The sequence below is a fragment of the Ursus americanus genome, chromosome 18 (assembly GCF_024610735.1).
Source record: "Ursus americanus isolate L20-20 chromosome 18, mUrsAme1.1.p, whole genome shotgun sequence".
NCBI classification, from domain to species: Eukaryota; Metazoa; Chordata; class Mammalia; order Carnivora; family Ursidae; genus Ursus; species Ursus americanus.
This window is the reverse complement of record NC_142144.1, coordinates 27,157,475-27,178,659: the sequence shown is the minus strand read 5'-3', so window position 1 is coordinate 27,178,659 and position 21,185 is coordinate 27,157,475. Positions and strand designations below refer to the sequence as shown.

General features: G+C 36.2%; 1 long non-coding RNA gene and 1 pseudogene across 1 annotated transcript in view; both read right to left on the bottom strand.

Annotated features, from left to right (window-relative positions):
• LOC123781066 (uncharacterized) overlaps positions 1 to 21,185 on the bottom strand; it is a 614,912-nt gene that overhangs the window by 206,371 nt on the left and 387,356 nt on the right. The gene's annotated exons all lie outside the window — the stretch shown is intronic.
• Positions 1,590 to 2,506, bottom strand: LOC123781177 (WD repeat domain phosphoinositide-interacting protein 3-like; annotated as a pseudogene).

Here is a 21,185-nt window from a genome sequence, read left to right as displayed (position 1 = left end):
CTCTATCTCTGTTAAATAAATAAATAAAAATCTTAAAAAAAAAGTGATTACATGTTTACATTAAAACCCTGACAAAGTACAAAGGAGAAAATAAAAATTATTCATAGAGTCAGGAACCAGAAATAACTATTGTAAATATTTCACACTCCTTTCCATGCACACACATATATAATATTATATATTTATCACCTATTTCTATTCATTTAAATTATGCAATAAGCATTTTCCTGTGATAGTCAATGTTATTAGAAAACGATCTTTTAATAGTTGTATAATATTGTACCAGAAGGCTATTCCATAAATTATGTGACAATTAACTTACAATTGGGCATTTAAGTTATTTCTAATTTTCTACATTTTAAGAATTCTGCAATGTTCATCCCTGTACATGAATCATTCTTCACATCTCCACATCCCTGGTGACTTCCTAGGAGTAGAATCCTAGAACTAAAATCGTTAGGTTCAACTGTAAGTTATATTTTTAAAGCTTTTGCCAGTTATTGTCCAGTTGCTTTTGGGGCAGGCGTTACTAATACGCAGTTGCAGCAGGAGTTTATATTGACAGGCAAAGCATGATACATAATTAATAGTTACTTTTCCTTACTAAATATGAAGTGAGAATGTTTTCATAGTGCTTATTTCACAACTATTTTCTGTGATTTGTTTCTCTATATCTTATTACCAGTTTTCTCCTGGAGTATTGGTCTTCTTCATCTTCCTCTTTTGAATTAAGGGAGGAAGAAATTTTCTTTGTATCATAGATACTTTGGGATGCTCAGGAATGCCCCAATGGAAGAATTTGGGCTTTCTTTTTACTTTGCAAGCTGGTTAGGCTATTGAGTCTGGACTCCAGTTCATGTTGCTTGTGGGAACCTGTTAAGGACACGTGGGTTAAGATCAAGACTACAAAGTTCATAATTATTATATTCTGCTCATAGTTTAGCCTCTTTAGTCTTTTTGTCGTATTTTTGCAAAACTGAGGATTTGCTGCTATGCTGATTTTAAATGTTGAAGTCAAAAACACAAAAGTAAATCTCTTTATCAGGAATTTAAGAAAATTAAATATACCTCAAACAGTACTTAACAATACAGAGCCCATAACTTATGGCACTTACTTAATGTTTTTGAAAAATGTGATGTGTCTTTCATTTCCAAAGTACTGGTTTGTAGCTAATCTTAAAAATGTTGAAGACAGAAAAAGATGCCAAGGAAAAGGAAGTAGATATGACAGACGAAGCATTATATAAGGCATTAATGCTCAACATTGACAGAAATCACCAAAGGACATTCTCTCTCGAATATCACTTTGTTGAAAGAGATGTTGAATATTTTCTTTTGTATGTTCAAATTAACTAATTTTTAAAGTCTATGCATTACTTTGTTCCTTACACATAACTGAAAAATTTAGTTTTAACCCTGAATAAAACTGACTCTCCTCATTTATAAGACCTAGTCCTACCCCATGGGAAGACTAGCTATTCCTGTCAGTGATACCACAAAGCTCTTGGGCTTATTGCGTGGGTCTCGGCACACTCAACACTTCAGTGGGGTGGTCAGCATGGGTGTTGAAGGCACGCACTTGTGAAGAATCACAGCTTGTCATTGTTCATTCCTAGAAACCACACATAGGCATCCCCGGATGCACTTCTCCTTGAAGTTGAATAGGAATGCATATAGGAGCTGCCTTCTGAGCAAATTGAATGACAACATTTGAGTCTGTTCCAAAAGCACAAATGCATGGAGAGCGTAAGGGAACCTGAAATTTGGGAAAACTCTGTTTAGAACTTAAGTATTTTGGAAGAAAACTGCTGACACCGAACTAGACTGTTTATTCCTTCTTTGGATCTTTGGCAGCAAAAATGTGCACCGTGCCATGGTCACTAGATACACAGATGAGGGAAGCATCCTGACTGAAGTAAATGAAATAAACATTTGCTGCTTGCAATCCTCTTCTTGGTTCCTGGACTCAATGCCCTGATGAAGTAGCAAATATTTTTCTAAGAGTCCCTTTTTCAGATTGCAATTTTTGTTCCCTACAGGTTGACAGCAATGCAGTTTAGGATGCCCTTCTGTGAGGGAATGTCCACAGGCAGCTTCTCGGTGTTGGCCAAATCCATAAGCTGCACGTGTCTTGTTGCATGCCCAAAAGGCCAAGAAAGAATTGCTACTATCATGATATGAGACACAAAGGGTTGGGGCACCTGGGTGGCACAGCGGTTAAGCGTCTGCCTTCGGCTCAGGGTGTGATCCTGGTGTTATGGGATCGAGCCCCACATCAGGCTCCTCCGCTATGAGCCTGCTTCTTCCTCTCCCACTCCCCCTGCTTGTGTTCCCTCTCTCGCTGGCTGTCTCTATCTCTGTCGAATAAATAAATAAAATCTTAAATTAAAAAAAGACACAAAGGGTTAGGCTGGGTTATAGCAGGTTTCAAAGACAGGAACTGATAGGGATTGTGTGTACATGTAAACACCTTAATTACGGAGTGCCACATGACCATAATTCTATCTCATTTCAGTGTGACCTCTTTGACTTCAGTAGAAAATTTTATTTTATTTTATTTTTTACAAGATTTATTTATTTTTAGAGAAAGAACACACGTGTGGGGGAGGACAAGAGGGGAAGGGAGAGGAAGAGAATCTCATTTGCAGACTCCCCACTAAGCCCAGAGCCTGCACAGGCCTCAATCTCACAATCCTGAGATCATGACCTGAGCTAAAATCAAGAGTCAGATGCTGACTACGCCTCCAGGTGCTCCGCAAATTTTATTTTAATAAATCTTATTTTGATTATTCAAGGTTATCATTTTATTGGAAAAGCATTTTGGCTTTTTTTCTACCAACAACAAAATCTCAAGAGTTGCAGTGAAATACTGCTTGGGGAGACCTGGAGGTGGGATCAGGCGGCCCTGGTGCGGGAAATGCATGCACACCAGGGAGCCCTCTGGGCACCCAGTGCATCCACCTGGCAGTGCAATGAGTGGGACGGGGCTTCATGCTTTTTATTTCTATTGCTTTGACTTTATATATTAGATAACAAAATGTTATTGACATGTTACTTTTTTTTTGAAAGATGATTTGGTTCAAGGCAATTCCAATGGGACTTTTGGCAATTTTTAGAATGACCATAGAGTTCACCTGAAAGAACAACTGTTTGAGACTAGTGAGGAAAATGCTGAAAAGAGGAAACAGTGGGGTATCGCCCTGCCCAATTAAAAAAAAAAAAAGGTTTTGTATAAGGTAGTAGTAATTGGCGTAATACAATACAAACTTAGAAAGAAAGAGACAACGGAAAGAATAGAAAGTCAAGAAAAAGACCTATGTAAATATAAATAATCTAGAATATAATAAAGGTGTCACTTGAGAGACATCTGTAGATGAAAGATCTACATCTGTAGAGAAAGATTAAATAACAAATGTCAGACTAATCATTGCACCAAAATAATGCCTAGACTGCTGAAAGATCTTGGTATTTCTTTAAAAACCCAGAGAAATTTTTTTGGAAAGAACTTTCTAAGCAAATACGTCACAAAATTCAGAACCAATAAAGGGAGTTGACAGATTTGATTGGGGAAAAAAACACCCAGAATCAATTCAATGAAAAAGAAAAAGAGAAAAAAATGTTTTATAATAGTCATAATATACATGAAAGTTTCCTGAAAGCTAATAAGAGAAATAAAAAAAAAAAGAGGAATGAGATTATCACAAAAGAGGTACATAAATGGTCAAAAAAAGGAGAAAAATTTTCCATAGATACATCAAAGATTTAATAATCATAAGGTATATAACATTTCCTACAATTCAATAAGAAAAAGAAAAAAGAATATATCACAAAGAAGATACATAAATGGTCAAGACACATAAAAATTTCAACCACAGTAGGAGCAAAACAAATGCAAATGGACAAGTTTTCATCTATCAAACTGAACAAAGATTTTAAGGAATAAGAATAGCTAGTGTTTTCATGGACATCATCCTAGTCTGTTCAGGCTGCTATAACAACATACCATAAACTGGGTGACTTTAACCACAAACACTATTTGTCAGAACTCTAGAGGCTAGGAAGTCCAAGATCAGGTTGCTGGCAGATTGAGTGACTGATGAGGACCTGCTAATAACCTGAGAACTTGATTTTTACATGGCCTTCTTATTGGTTCTTCACAGGTCAGAAGGGACAAGGGAGCTCTCTGGGTTTTCTTTTATACGGGAACTATCTCATTAATGACGGCTCTACCCTCATGACCTATCACCTCCTAAAGGCTCACCTCCAATTACCATCACACTGGGGATTTGATTCCAACACATAAATTTGGGTGTGAGTGAGGAGATACAAATATTCAGTCTCACCACACCAGGAAGAAAACCATGGCCAGCTGAACTGGTCATACAAGGGGATACAGAATGGTAGTGAAAGAAGGTAGCTATACATCACCTACAGCCATGTGACCAGTTATAGAAAAGAGGACTATTAAGAGTCAGGAGTATTCCCGCTTTTTCTGTTAGGAAAAACACAATTTCTGTGTGTGTACCAAATATATTTGTTTTCCTGTCATTCCTTTATCATGTAACATAAGATAGATGTATTGACTTTATATCATGGTACTTAAGTATTGCTAATTTTACATTATAGTATTTAAGTTACATGGTATCAAGAAGAGTATGTCCTCTTTTGGGGAAAGAGTTAGTGGGTTCTCAGTTGTAGGCAGGATAGTTGTATCATGTTAGGTGAAATTATAACCCCATTATTGCTTTTATTTGGAAATTAAGTATAGTTTAATGAGAGGGATATGAGTGCCCAATTGACAAGGAATGGATTTGTGAAAGTTAAGTTCAAATTTAAGTAAAAAAATATATTTAAGTAATCTCTACAGCCAATGTGGGGCTCGAATTCACAACCCCAAGATGAAGAGCTGTATGCTCCTCTGACTGAACATAAATGTCAACTTGACAGGATCAGGGAATGCCCAGATATTTGATTAAACATTATTTCTAGGTATGACTGGGAGGGTGTTTCTGGATGAGATTAGCATTTGAATTGTGAATGCAGATTACCCTCCCGAAAGGGCATCATTTAATCTCATGAGGGCCTGCATAGAACAAAAAGGCAGAAGAGGAAGAATTTGCCCCTTTTTTCTGCCTCATTGTTGGTGCTGAGATATTTTATCCCTTCTTCTGCCCTGGAATTTACGTCATTGGTTCTCAACCCTTAGATTCAGACTGAATTATACCACCAGCTTTGCAGGGTCTCCAGCCGGTAGATGGCAGACCACAGGACTTCTCGGTCTCCATAACTGGGTGAGCTAATCCCTTATAATAATCTTCTTTTATATCCAAATGGTTCTTTTCCTCTGGAGAATCCTAACTAATATACACATCATAAACAGTCACTTTCTTGCACTCATGGTAAATTGCTACCACCTTTCTGGAAGGGAATTTGGGAGTGTGCTTCAAAAGTTTTAAACAATGAAGTCATGCTTTTTGACATAATTCCACATCTAGGAAGTTATCCAACAGTAATAGCTATGGATGAATTTACAGATTTCTCCACATGAACAGACAACTCAGTATAGTTTAGAAAACTAAAAAACTGGACACAACTTAAATGTCTAATCATTGTGGATTTACCAAGGAAACTATTTCATCATTCAAAGCTACACTAGGAAGGCTATTTTTTAACAGCGAAGTGTACTCTTGTATTAGTCTTATGTAACATGAAGCTATAAAACAATGTGCTCATGATGCCATTTTTATATGCCATTTTTTGACACTTACAAATCTGCATTCCTGCAGAGAATGGAGCTCTGATTTAAAGTCAAGGGTGTGAAGAGGAGATAGTAATGGTGGGGTTCCTCTCAGAAATGAAAGCTGACTCTATAAATGCCACTGGTTCTAATAGCTGTCTGAAAAAGAGTTAGAGAATAAAGGTCAGGAACTGTATTTTAAATGCTGTTTAAAAACCTCAGAACTTTTGTCATTTACCCTTTACAGAAACTGCCTCACTATTTCCCCACAGTAATCATTCCTTTATTTAACAATTATTTTTGAGCACCTAATATGTGCCAGGCATTATTTTAGGTGCTAAGGTAGGAGCAGAGAAGAAAACAGAAAAAGTCATTGCTTTCATGTTACTATGTACTCAGATTCATAGTAACAGACATAAAGCAATCAAATACATAATGTGTCAGTGGGTGCTGAATGCTATAAAAAAAAAGCAGAGTGAAGAAATAGAGGATGTAGCCTCTTTGATTAGCTGACATTTGAACAAAGGCCCTCAGGAAGCGAGGGAGTGGGCTATGCTGACTTCCAAGGGAAAGGAGGACCGTGTAGGCAGAGACAAGGTAAGGCCAGTGGCCCTGAGTCGGGAGTGTGCTTAGTGGCTAAGGAGCAGCCAGAAAATCAGAGAAGCTGGCGTGAAGTAAGGCAAAGGAAGAATGTAAGAGATAAAATCAGAGGCAACTGGGGGCCAGGGAACTTAGTGAGATGAGGGTTAGCAAGGAAATTCTTATATGAAACCTTGTATCTCTCTTCTACAAGAAAGCAAGGAGCTGGAGCGATTCTATACAACTTTTCAGTTACTCTAAGAGGAAAGGAATCCTGACAGCAAAACCTACCAACAAGTGAACAAAACAGGGCAAATATTTGAGATCTATTGACAGGTATGAAAGGTATATGGAGGCAGCTAGGGGCTAAGAAGGTGGGGTTGGGTTTTCCTTGAAACCCAAAATGGTTCTGAAATAATTATGCCTGGTACATATGTTTTTAAGTGAAAGTTTGTTTTTGAAAATGTGTTAGAAAATGTCAGTGGGTGTTCTCCCTGTGTAACCAAGCATGAAGAATGAATATCCTCCAGTTCACTTCTGTTTTTCTTGCAAAGAATATGCATACAGAGGTTTGCTATACAGAAAATGAGTAATTTGAATTTTTCTCCTGAACTCAAAAATGATCCAGATTATTTGGCAGTTTGACTTCTTCCAGTTTGCATTGCATTTGCATTTTAACACAATGTCAATAGACATAACTATCTTCTTTGAACATTTTATTCTTTTCCTTTACAGAGTAGTTATTCTGATCAGAGGATAAAATAACAACTTAAAATGAAGACTCTGATGGAAATCAGGCCAACTGATTGAAATAAATTTAAAAAGAAATCCTACCTCAAGCTGTATGTGTAACAGCATGAAATGATATACTCCTGCTGTTTCAGAAAAGATGAATTACTATGAATGCCCCCTAAACAAGAGATGAAACTTCAAAATATTGGCATCTGAAAAAAAAATAGAACTTAACCAAGGACGGAAGACCCATACTACAAAGATGTACTACATTAGGTCCTTTTAACCATAAATGCCTTAAGAAGAGATTGTATATTTATTTGTTAATTCATAAAATATTATTGCGTGTATGTTCTGTTCCAGCAACTGTCCTAGGCACAGGATAACTTGGGGCAGTAGGGAAGGATGATAAAGGAATTAACTATATTATAAACACAGTGAAAGAAGCAAGCACACAGGGGTGGGTGAAGTTACTGTAGAAACAGAAAAGACTGGAGAACTGGGAAAGGCTTCTTGAAAGAGATATTGCTTGGGAACCTGGAAAATCCGGATTTGAAGGATGATGCAGTAGGAAGATTTTAGGAAAGGGGTCGAGGGACCTAGCTTCCAGTACGAACTCTGCTATTAACTAAACTTGTGACTTGATAGGCAAGGGGAAGTGTGCATGAAGGGAAGAGACAGGAAAAGCAAGGGGGCTATGAAAGAATGCTTGACACAAATCAGGGGGAAAGACTGAAGGCCTTGAAGGATGTGGCTGTTGCCCTTTGCCAGCTACGCTATGCCTGTGGCGCCACTTATCCTGGGATTTTTTGGATTGAAGAGAAGCAGTTGCTGACGACTTTAGGATCTCTCCTGCACCTCTTCTAGTGTCTGTGGACTTTTCCAACTCCTCCATAATGAAAACTAAGACTGATCTACTGCACTGCTTTTCAGTGAATGCTCCCAGAATCTCCCACATGATCACCCAGGGTCCTCACTAAAAATACAGATCCTTGGGTCTTGCTTCAGGGGGCTGAATCAGAATATCTGGGGCAAGAGTCTGGACCTATATTTTAAGACCCTTATTAGGTGATTCTCATCTTTGTCTACCCATTCCATCCTCCTTGCCATCCAAAGAAAGAAGTACCCACACTTGTACCCCCAAACAGGGACACTGTGGGGACTGAAATCTATGGTTCTCAACTCCCAGTTGGGGTGGGGTTTCCACTCCATTGTGTAATTTTCCATTTCTCATCCAACAATCTAAATTTATTTAGTATTTCTATAAATAATGTGGAAAAACTCTTCTGTTGTTAAGCAGAGTAGGAACTTAAGTTGTGCATAATATGATACTTTGATTTTATCTGTGAGCAAAAATATTCATGGAAAAATACTGAAAGGAAATCCAACAAAATGTTAGTCATTTTTGCCTTCATGGGGTAGATTGTTGATTTTATTCATCTTTCTTTTTTACCGTAGTTTGTGTCCTATAAAATATGTGTACATATTTTATAATTAAAAATAACACAATAACTTCATTTAACCTGGAATAAAATCAAAGTTGAAATGCATAAACCTATAAGCAGCCCTCAGAGAACTTTCAAAGCCCCGATAAATTGTGTTTTCAAGACTTAACAGTTTTTGTCGGCTCTGGCTTCCCAGATGGTATGGATACGTTCAGTGATCTCTGACCTCATTTGATTTCTAAAAATGTTCTTTGATCATCAACTTTTGCCCTACTTTTCCTGAAAAATTAAGTCATCAGAAACTCTGACTCAAGAACACAAAGGGTTTGGAAGGTTTCGATTTAGGGGATGAATAGAAATCATGGGGAGTAATATCTGTTCACTTCTAAAACCCTGTAAATCTTCTTTATGAGAAATTTAAAGGCAGGCTTGAAATTCTTGATCTAGGACTTAAAAGTTGATGAGGATAAAAGGAAATTCATATATTCTCAAATAGAGAGAAAGCCAAAATTTTAAGATTGTGATTTGCTTTTGATGACTTTTTATTATGAACAAAGTGATTTTTTTAATTTTTGAAATTATATGTAATATACTCCTATTATACACAATTAAAAAAAATAAAAAATATGAATTATCCATAGTCCTACTATACATTAACTTTACAACATATTTTCTATAGTTTATGCATAGGACTAGAATTACAGACTACATATAATTTGTATTCTTATAATTTTTGTGATATTTTAATATACGTATTTCTTAGGTCACTAAGTAGATTTTAGAAACATCAATGAACCAAATGATTCCTGACACTAAAATCTTCATAGAACTGATCTGTTTTGTTCAGATTACGAATCTGCTTCAAATGGGCGTTTGGTATGACGTATTTGGATAGTCAGGGGGATCTTCATTCTATTTTTTATTGTCCTATTATATAATTAGTTACACCTAGGTGAAACAGTGATAAGGGCAGTATAAGTTCAAGTGAAAAAACTTTTAGTCCTCATCAAGATATATCTCTCATGGATGGAGATTCATATAAAAAAAGCTTATGACTAAATAATAAATATCAGCTTCTCAAATAGGAAATTTAACTTGTCATAACAGATGAATTTGACCAAATTTTTGTGAAAGTACTAAAATGAGGATTCTTCTGACTCCTCTGTCCTACTTTAGAAGCTGCAGCCCCTTTAAGTCCTGCATAATATAAAGAAAATAGCCACTGACATTGGAGAATCTTAGGAAACTTTTATTGACATAAGCATTGAAATATTTCCAGATGGATCTGGACTCTGAATATTTGGGTATTGATATATCACATGGAGTCTTCCCTATTTATTTCTTAATAAATACCCAAAGCTGCTTACACTTAAAGAAAGAGAAAGGCAAAATATTCTGAGATAAGTGACATAGCAGGTAACTGCTGATACCACATATGAAAACATTGGATAAACTCTCTTAATGCCTAATCTTGGAGACCAGAAATAACATTCCCAGGATTTTTTTTTTTTTTTTTTTTTTGGCCCAGGAAATTCAAGTCTAGTTCCTCTGATCTTTCAGTGGGGAGATTATAGTTCCCCCAATTTCAGTTAAAACCCTTGCAAAAAATTCCCTAAGCAGTTTTCATATTAGAATTTCTTTTTTCTTTCCTATAGTGGCACATGCTCTTTACATTTAAACTTAAATTGTCCTATATCAATCACCAAGTAGTTCACTTAGGGCTTTAGAAAAAATTCATTCATAAAATATTAAGAATGCAAAGTGGCTCTTTTCCTAACTCTGAATTCAGTTATATCATGTTGATACTTGAAATCAGCCACAGTGAGAGTATTTTAAACCAGAAATCAACAAACTCTTTAGTTTTGTCAGAAGTCAGTAGTTAAATCAGAACCCTTACCTCTAACCCCATCAGGCTTGCTTGACCAGACCGCCACTGTCTGTAGAGCTCCATGTATGACTAAAGCACAAGAAGAGTCTGATAATCATGTACTTCATGGCCCTGATCTTAATGTAGATATCCTTAATTGGCTCTCACTGGCCATAGGATGTAGAGCGTAGACACAACAGCATAAGCTACTTGTAAAGAAAAATGAGAGCCAAGTTTCCCATTTAGGAGCATTTCAAAGTGACCCAAAGAATAAGTTACAGAAAACTTTCTTCTTCCTTTAATTCAAAGAAGAAAGAAGACGACAAAGATGAAGAATGAACAGGGGGAATAGAGGAGAAGGTAAAAGAGAAAAGAAGGAAAAGGAAGAAAAAATGAGGATGAAAAAAGGGCTTGTCAAAAATCCTGCCTTTTCATAGTGGCCAAAATGCATAGTCATTATTCATCCTTTGTTTCAGAGGCACTTTTACTGTGGATTTTCCTTTTCCTTCTCCTTCTTTCTTTCTTTCTTTCTTTCTTTCTTTTTTCTTTCTTTCTTTCTTTCTTTCTTTCTTTCTTTCTTTCTTTCTTTCTTTCTTTCTTTCTTTCTTTCTTTCTTTCTTTCTTTCTTTCTTAATAGCAGTATTAGAACACCCTACAGGAATATCTGTACAGGAATATTCTGGACCATGCTTTGCTGCTGCCCTTCACGATCAAGACTGTCCACTCCATTAATGAGTCATAATGTTCTTTTTCTGAGATTCAATGACACAAATAAGGGATTCTCAGATGTAAAAGAACCAGTCACAGGCAAAACAACATTAGACAAAAGAGACTGAACTTGAATCATTGTTTTTGGAGAGAGCCAAGGGCTTACATCAGACTCATTATGAAGCTGCCTTTCAGAAAATTAAATTTCTTATTAAACTGTTAACTTGACTCTAATTTCTCAAAGACCCGTATTATACTTTATCTTAGTTTAATACTAGTCAAATACATCACTTAAAATATACTCTATTGAGACTTTCTGAATATCAGATATATAGCCAAATGAGATATCAAAATTTCTCATACAGGCAGTTCAGATGAGATGTTTTCATAAATTACATCAATGGTGCAGCATACACTCTGTAGTCTCAAGACACAGAACAATTTCCATAAGTCCAGTTATACTTCCAAGTGTTGTTGGTGTCACCATGAAACACAACAAGAAGGTGAAGGTGAAACACAGGTACTGTAATTTGCAGTTTGCACCATATTTCAGGCGCATTTCTGCTTGACATTATATTCAGACAAGCAACAATAAGTAATTCTCAGTTACCCTTTGTGATATCACAGAGATTTTTCTAATAAAACGCAGAAGCAGAAAACATAAAATGTAAGTCCCTAGTTAGGTAGGGATTTTGTTCTATTTTATTCACTAACACCAGATATTTCTACTGTTTAGGACAGTTACTTGGGAGAGCGGGCACTCAATAAATACTTGTGGACTGAATGAGCAAATGAATGGACATTTCAGATTAGTAGCCTTACTATTTTTTATAGTTTTCATTCAGTTTGATTGAATTCACCAATGGCTGTAGTTTCCTTTTTATTTTCCATGGTAACTATATATTTCTGCCACAGAGAAGTAAAGGAACTCCAGTCACAATGCATGTTTTACAATTCTACAAATTAACTTTATTTTCATAAAAACCTCATCTCAAATAAGTTAGTCATGTCAGAAAATCCCTTAGCTAAGGAATATATGCAACAAAAATTATATCAAGAGACCAATTTATATTTATAACCCTGTTTATTAAAATTTTTTGTTATTTATTTCCATCACTTTTTTCCCTGTTCACAAAAGCACAATTCAAATAAACAAATGAACAATAACTAAAAACTGATTTTCTGTTAAATGAGACAGGAAGCCACCAAAGTCCTAGAGGAGAACACAGGCAGCAACCTCTTTGGCTTCAGCCAGATCAACTTCTTACTGGACATGTCACCAGAGGCAAGGGAAACAAAAATGAACTATTGGTACTTCATCAAGATAAAAAGCTGCTGCACAGTGAAAGAAACAATCAACAAAACTCAAAGGCAACCTACGGAATGGGAGAAGATATTTGCAAACGACATTTCTGATAAAGGGCTAGTATCCAAAATCTATAAAGAACTTAACAAACTCAAAACCCAAAAAACAAATAATCCAGTTAAGAAATGGGCAGAAGACGTGAATAGACATCTTTCCAAAGAAGACAACTAGATGGCTAATAGACACATGAAAAGAAGTTCAACATCATTCATCATCAGGGAAATACAAATCAAAACCATGGTGAGATACCACCTCACACCTGTCAGAATGGCTAAAATTAACACAAGAAACAATGGGTGTTGGTGAAGATGTGGAGAAAGGGGAACCCTCTTGCACTGTTAGTGGGTAGGAATGCAAACTGGTGCAACCCTTGTGGAAAACACTATGGAGTTTCCTCAAAAAGTTAAAAATAGAACTGCCCTATGACCCAGCAAATGTACCACTAGGTATTTACCCAAAGGATACAAAAATACAGATTTGAAGGGGTACATAACCCTGATGTTTATAGCAGCATTATCAACAATAGCCAAACTATGGAAAGAGCTCAAACGTCCATTGACTGATGAATAGATAAAGAACAGGTGGTATGTATGTGTGTGTGTGTGTGTGTGTATACAAAACTCAGCCATAAAAAAGAATGAAATCTTGCCATTTGTAATGATGTGGATGAAGCTAAAATGTTATTATGCTAAGTGAAATAAGCCAGAGAAAGACAAATAACATATGATTTCACTCATATGTGGAATTTAAGAAACAAAACAGATGAACATATGGGAAAGGGAAAAAAGAGAGAGGGAAACAAACTATATGAGACTCTTAAAAATAGAGAACAAAGTGAGGCTTGATGGAATGAAGAAGGTGGGGGATGGGCTAGATGGATGTTGAGTATTAAGGAAGGCACTAGTTATGATGAGCAGTGGGTGTTATATGTAAGTGATGAATCACTGAATTCTCTTCCTGAAACCATGTTTACTAACTAGAATTTAAATAAAAATTAAAGAACAAAACAAACAAATGAACAAAAACAAAGGGAATGTCCCATACTCTTTTGCTAACTAAGCACCTGGACTCACTCTTCCTGTTTTTACAGCAATCTAGAGCAACTGTGGAATCACCTGGACACAAAAGGACACTCATGTATTTAGGTAGTTTCTAAAAAGAAGAAAAAATACCATATCCACATCTGGAAGTCTATTAGGAAATGAATTATGGTTGAAAATAGTTAATGAACACTTTTGGAACATGTATATTTGAGGAGAATCAACTTAATTACCTTTGTCAATCAAAGTCTTAATTATACAGTTAATTAATGCTAATTAGTTGATAAAGTATTTATAATTAACCACACATACTATTATATTCTACTACACCTAGAGATTTCTTTTAAACTAAGCCTGCCTATAGATGCCTATAAATGAAAATATGTAAATAATTTTTTTACATACTGTTAATTTTCAGAAATATCAAAATAAATGAAATCAGATTTTTTATTTCGAAAATTTAATTCTAAACTTCCCTTTCCAAATCAAGAAATTAAGACTTTTTCTCTCTTGAAAATAAGAAAATGTGATTTTAAAAATGCCTGAGCCTCCAAATCTATGGTAGAAAATTTATAGTTTTTGGTAACAAATTCTCCTAAAAATCATGAATTATTTAGATCACTGTTTCCCTAATTTGGCTGTGCATCAAAATCTCCTAGGAAGCTTTTAAAAATATATATCTCAAGATCTCTGCCTAAATCTACAGAGTCAGAACCTTTGGGGATAAAACTCAAGAATCTGAATTTTTGTTTTAAAGTATGCTCCACATCCAGCCTGGAGCCCAATGTGGGGCTTGAGCACATGTCCCTGAGATCAAGACCTGAGCTGAGATAAAGAGTTGGACACTTAACCAACTGAGCCACACAGGCACCCCAAAAGTCCATATTAAATTTTTTTTTCTCCAGGTAGTTCTGATGTATAGCCAAATTTGAGAATAGAAGATTTAAGATAAGTATCTCCTACCATCAGGTGCTGTCCTCATTAATTCTTCCACATACTCCAAAAACTGAATCTACGTAAAAATTAAGCCAGTTATCAAACTTAGACTTTGAATCGTTCTGACTTAATATTTGGTCCACAAAGGACACACAAAATCCTGGAGCACCTGCTGGGCAATCCAAACACAGTATCTTTTATCATACATAGTTATTGCAATTATGGTACCAGTTCAGAACCGTGTGGCTTCTGATCAGGACACACATTATACAGAACATAAACAGTAAAATTTTAAATATAAGTGCAAATCACACTTGATGTTCTCAATTGCCAGCTTTGATTTGTGGTCTGCTGCTACTCACACAAAAGCAGCTCTTTTTAGTGTCCTCTACTGTAAAAAAGGTTGTAGAGAATTACAAGTGATAAGTAAGTACCTTAACTACAATGGGATTTTAGCTATAAAACATAAAGAGAACCCAGAAGGTTATCCTGATAGCTTAGGCTCCCCCCAGAAATTAAGAGTTTGAGGGGCTTGAGTTTAGGTAATTTTGGGGGCAAGTAATCCCAGAGAATAGAAGTCAGGGAGTAGGACATGGAAGGAAGAAAAGTTAGTACAAGAATGTGTTCTCAACATGGTCACTTGCTGTGAGCAGTGGAGTTAGATTATGCTGGGTCTTCTGAGAAGTAATGTAGAATATGCCTCAAAATTGCTCACTGGAAGGAAAGAAGAAGAAAGCATCTTTGCACAAGCTCCCACTTCCAATCAGTCAAGGACTGCCTCATCAGATGTTTATTCTCTGGCATTCCAGTGTGTCTATGTGTGAGTGTTACCCAGTTCCCACAAGCATCCCATATTGCAATGTCAAAGAGCTGGAGCACAAAACAGCAGGTATGTTGCAGGCAAAGGTGAAGAGCTCTCACATTACATATTTGTATGAAGCTGGTTGTTATGTGATGGCTAGATTAAAACGTGGGCCATGGAAGACCAGAGACAAGGCACAGAAGTTGTCCAATACAGTCGTGCATGTATCCAGGAGGCTGCTGTTCTGCAGTGAGTCTGCACTTCAGAGGTATGAGATTCCAAAGGCTGAATACTCCTATTTATGTATTGAAATATTCCCATAGCTCTCTGAATTACCAAAAATAGCAGGAAGTTATGCTCCTTACATACTGTACATTGGGAGTCTGTACAATGGCACCTCCCTTCCTCTCATACTGTCAATTTCTTATCCACATTCAAGGCTTTTAACTTCTCTTTCTACTGAGCGATTGTTTTGTATTTCACCTGTGACTAGTGAGAAGCTGATTAATCCCCAAATCTATGGTATACATTTAGCAAATGAACAAGATATGGAAATTACAGTGGGGGTATCAGGCACCTCAATGATGCTTTTGGGTGTAAGTCTCCTCTAGTATCACCTCACTATCAAACACCACTAGAGATAAGATTATCTCGGGCTCCTACACCAGGGTCCTTGGGTTCCTAAGGTATACGAGTAAAGTGATGGAGTGTCAACACTATTCTGAAGATACATGGTCAGTAATGCTTGTGGAGAACCTGCCACAACACATTTGCCTGACTTGTTATTATCTGCCATGTTTCTGGAAGATAGACCTTGCTCCTCTTCATCACTGTTCCCAAATATTTCTCAGGGATAAACTTACTTCACCTTACATACCAACATCACCGCTATGCATTTTGAAAATCAAGTTCCCATTCCATTCCTAAGAACAGTTTTCCTTTTGAATTAACCTGCATTTCTAATTCCACTGTTTAGACACTATCTCTGATCGAAGACCACCTTTCTGTGGTAATTGACAATGTCTGCATTTGACCTCTGATCCTGTCAGCTCTGTGCTAATCCTCTTGCCCTTAGCTTCATTGTCTCTTTATTCCTAAGAAGATGTAGGCCCAGCATCTAGAAACATATAGCTTGATGATTTGCTGGGAGATTTGTTGTTACAGGAAACCATGGCTTTGTGTATTCCTGTTGTGTGAAGGAATTTGATATTTCATAGAACAGAATGATTAGATTTCTTATGCTTTTACAATGTTCATAGCAGCATTGTCCACAATAGCTAAATTGTGGAAGGAGCCGCGCTGCCCTTCAACAGATGACCGGATTAAGAAGATGTGGTCCATATCTACAATGGAATATTATTCAGCCATCAGAAAGAACGATTACCCAACATTTGCAGTAACATGGACTAGACTGGAGGAGATTATGCTAAGTGAAATAAATCAAGCAGAGAAAGACAATTATCATATGGTTTCACTCATTTATGGAACATAAGAAATAGAAGGAAGATTGGTAGGATAAGGAAGGGAAGAATGAAGGGAGGGTAAACAGAAGGGGGAATGAACCATGAGAGACTATGGACTCTGGGAAACAAACTGAGGGCTTCAGAGGGAAGGGGAGGGGAGGTGGGGGACTGGGATAGGCTGGTGATGAGTATAAAGGAGGGCACATATTGCATGGTGCCCTGGGTGTTATACGTAAATAATGAATCATGGAACATTACATCAAACACTAAGGATATACTGTATGGTGACTAACATAACGTAATAAAAAATTATTTTAAAAAAAGATTTCTTATGCTTTTGAGATATTACATATTCCCATGCAGGAACTCATCAAATTGAGTCTGATCTAAAATAATACAAAAGTAGAAAGGAATTTTTCATCCTATCACCCTTTTTCTTGCAGTTCCCATGGATATCCCAACCCTAATCCACTGTTTAATCATATCCTTTATGACTATATTTCTTTGGCAATGGGAAGAAAGTGGTACTAAGACAGGCTTAGGGGAGGATACATTCTAGCTCATATAACCGAACAATTAAGGGAATATTTGACTTCAGTTATGGTTTTACCCAGTGTTCAGTAAGAAGGAAATAGACATTTCTATCTTTATTTCTTGGCTCTGCCTCCACAATGTTACATTCATTTTCAGCAAACTCCCACTCCTAGACAGTGGTTGTAAGATGACTGCAGCAGCATCAGTTTCTGCATGCTCTTATGTGGTGGAAAAAAAGAATTGGGAGTATATTTGAGAATCTGTAATGAAATTTTCATTGAACCTCATTGAATCTTAATGGCTTATTCATCTATATTGGACTATTATGGATTGAATTGTGTTCCCTCCAAATTCATATGTTGAAGTCCTAACACACAGTACCTGTGGATGTTACCTTATTTGAAAATAGGGTCATTGCAGATGTCATTAGCTAAGACTAGGTCTTATGGGAGTAGTGTGTCTTTAATCCAGTATGGCTGGTATCCTTACAAAAAGGGAAAATTTGGAAATAGGCACACAAGGAGAACACCATGTAAAAATGAAGGCAGAGATTAGGGTAATGCAGCAAAACCCAAGAAATGCCACAGAATGCCTGCAAACCACCAGAAGCTAAGAGAAAGACATGGAACAGATTCTCTTCATAGCATCCAGAAGGAACTAACCCTGTTGACACCTTGAGCTTGGAACTGTAAGAAAATAACCTTCTGTTGTTTAAGCCACCCAGTTTATGGTACTTTGCACGTACCAGGAAACTAATATATGGACCAATCACTGTAATCCAGTGAAAGCAATACACTGGCCAGGCTTGAGTCATGTGAGGGTCCACCATACCAGGAATGGAATGGCAGCACTGGAACAGACTGAGGGAAGGGGTGATTCTCAGGAGTTAAGCTGGAGTTGAAGGATGAATGGAACCTGGTTAGAAAAAACTTCAGCTTTCAACTATATAGTTCTTTATCTTCTCTCAATTTTAGGTGCATCAAGGTTCACTTCTCCATTTATCCATGTGATAAATCTTCGTCCTCTTTCAGTCCTTCAACTTCTGCACAGGGCCAAGTATTTCTCAGGGCTCCAGAAACACTGGAAATGCCCATGATTTCCTTCCCAGATGGAAGGTGTTAATGTAAGTAATGTTAATGTAAGATGCCTGATAAATGATATCTCAGTAATCAGTGTATTTCATGAAAATGTTCTACTTTTTGTCCACAATATATGAGACAATTTTGCTAAACAAATACCAAAGTAATAGGATGAATACATGTGGAAATTCCACAAAAAGCTAAACTTTGAAGTGGCATGTAATAAATTACCAAAAAAAAGTACTTTTGAGGTTGAAACACGTTTTGTGTACTACTGCTATGTGAGAAGTATGAAATTGTGCTTGCTTAGAGGAGAGGTGGAGTCACTGGTGGTATTATTAATGTATATGCTGAGATAATAAAACTTGAGCCATTGGTATATATATTCATGAAATGGGCTATTAACATTCTGTTTGTTTTATATTTAATTCTGTAGGGTCTACTAATTTACAATTAAATTAAAAAATCCACTAGGACTAATGAGCTAATAATTGCAAAGAACTCTGTGCATGGATAAATGGCACCAAGGGAGGACAAACTTCTATTTGTGAAAATCGAAACATCTGAGACTTTAATTACATCCCTTGCTAGAACTGACTTGTAATCAGCTATGGAGACTAGCTCATTAATGCCCTACTATGGGATTCCTAAACAACATATTGAAAGCCATTTCACTTATCAAATTTGAATATACTTAAGAGCAGGCATTTTCTGATAATTCTGTCTCAGTACAGCAGTTTCTCTTTTCTCATTGAAATCCAAAGGATTCTAATTAGTCCTATAGTATAACTCACCTCGGCATAGTCAGGATTTTCATTTTAGTTTTTAAAATGGGTAGTGGGTGTATGTTTGAGGGATGTTATTTCTAAGATGGGGGAAATGAGTTTCTTCAAGTCTCTGTGTGGAGATAGTTATGGGACAAGGCTCAGTGAAGTGCAGACCAAGATATTTGGTTTTCAGTGTGGGAATCCTGAGCTTGCCTAAAGCATCACTGAAGGAAGTGCCAAAGTTTCTCCAACTGTGATTTTGTCAATCAAGTGTTTTGGAAAATGTACAAAGTTATATAAACACACATATATGTACACAATTTAAAGATTTGAATCTCCAATTTGAAAATGTTTAAGCCTGATGAAAAACGGAGAGAACAATGAACGATCACCCTTAGTACAATGAACACCCTTAAACCATTCACTTGGACTACGACATACACATATTGATCCATTTTATAAAAGTTTAAATATAATATTTATGTTTATATTTAATATTTACACTAGATAATGTTAATTAGTAATCTTTGAGAGGGAATGCTATTGGTATTTTGATAGAGATTGCACTAAATGTGTAGACTGCTTTGGGTAGTATAGGCATTTTAACTATATTTGTTCTTCCAATCCATGTGCATGGAATGTTTTTCTATTACTTTGTGTCCTCTTCAATTTCTCTCATAAGTGTTCTATAGTTTTACCTCTTTGGTTGGGTTTATTCCTAAGTTTCTTATGGGTTTTGGTATAATTTTAAAAGGGATCAATTCCTTGATTTCTCTTTCTGTTGCTTCATTATTGGTATATAGAAATGCAACAGATTTCTGTATTTTGATTTTATATCCTACAACATTACTGAATTCATGTATCAGTTCTAGCAATTTTTTGGTGGAGTCTTTCGAGTTTTCTATGTAGAGTACTGTGTCATGTGTGAAGAATGAAAGTTTGACTTCTTCCTTGACAACTTGGATGCCTTTTATTTCTTTTTGTTGTCTGATTGCTGAGGCTAGGACTTCCAGTACTATGTTGAACAACAGTAGTGAGAGTGGACATCCCTGTCTTGTTCCTGACCATAGAGGAAAAGATGTCAGTTTTTCCTCACTGAGGATAATATTAGCTATGGGTCTTCCATATATGGCCTTCTAGATATTGAGGTATGTTCCCTCTATCCCTACTTTGTTGATGGTTTTTATCAAGAATTGATGCCGTATTTTGTCAAATGGTTTTTCTGCATCTGTTGAGGAGATCATATGGTTCTTATCCTTTTATTCTAATACAATGGTGATATATTATTTACATAAATTTAAAAATAGTAAAATATCCTGGAAAACCATTCTTACTGAGTCACTTGGAAATAATTTCATCTATCAAAGGTTTTATGAATTTCATGTTATGCTTTTGATTCTATGTATAGAGTCAAGATTTGTCATCAACTGTGAGTTATAGATACCTGAAAAATAGTAAAAGTTAAGGATTTTATTTTTCTAATGCACTAAGTGTTTGCAGGTAAGAAGTTTAGGGCTGAAAAAAAAATGTCTAGGGCTGGTTTCTTGGCCCCACAAGGTTATAAAATACTCAGGGTGCTTCCATCTTTCTCAGTTATTCTTATGTATTCAGGTCACATGGTCTTAAGAAGGGTACTCAAGGTCCAGCATCAAGTCCCCACTTCAATGAGGAGAAAGGAAGACAGCATCTGTCAATTAAGTTTGCCCACTTAAAGGAGTTTCTTTTAATTTAAATATCAACCAAATAACTTCTGTTTATATTTCTATGTGTACAACAAAGTTACATGGCCATGTAACCATGTTAATCAGTAGGCAAACTTGGAGAATGGTCTTTGCTGGGCACAATGTCACTTTTAACAAAAAGGAGTGTCATAAAAACACATCATTTTATATACCCCTAAAAAAGAAAAAAAATCTCTTGCCAAGGAAAGTATGGCATGATTTTTTTTTTCCCACTTGGAACATTTACTTGACAATAATTGAAAGAATACTTTTAGATTTTTGTTTACACTTAGAATATTATCATATGTCATGTTGTTCTGTGTTCAAGACATTGTACACACATACATTTTTTTTATTTCAGTGGTAAACTGCAACAATCTTTTTGAAGATATTGTGAAAATCAATGAAA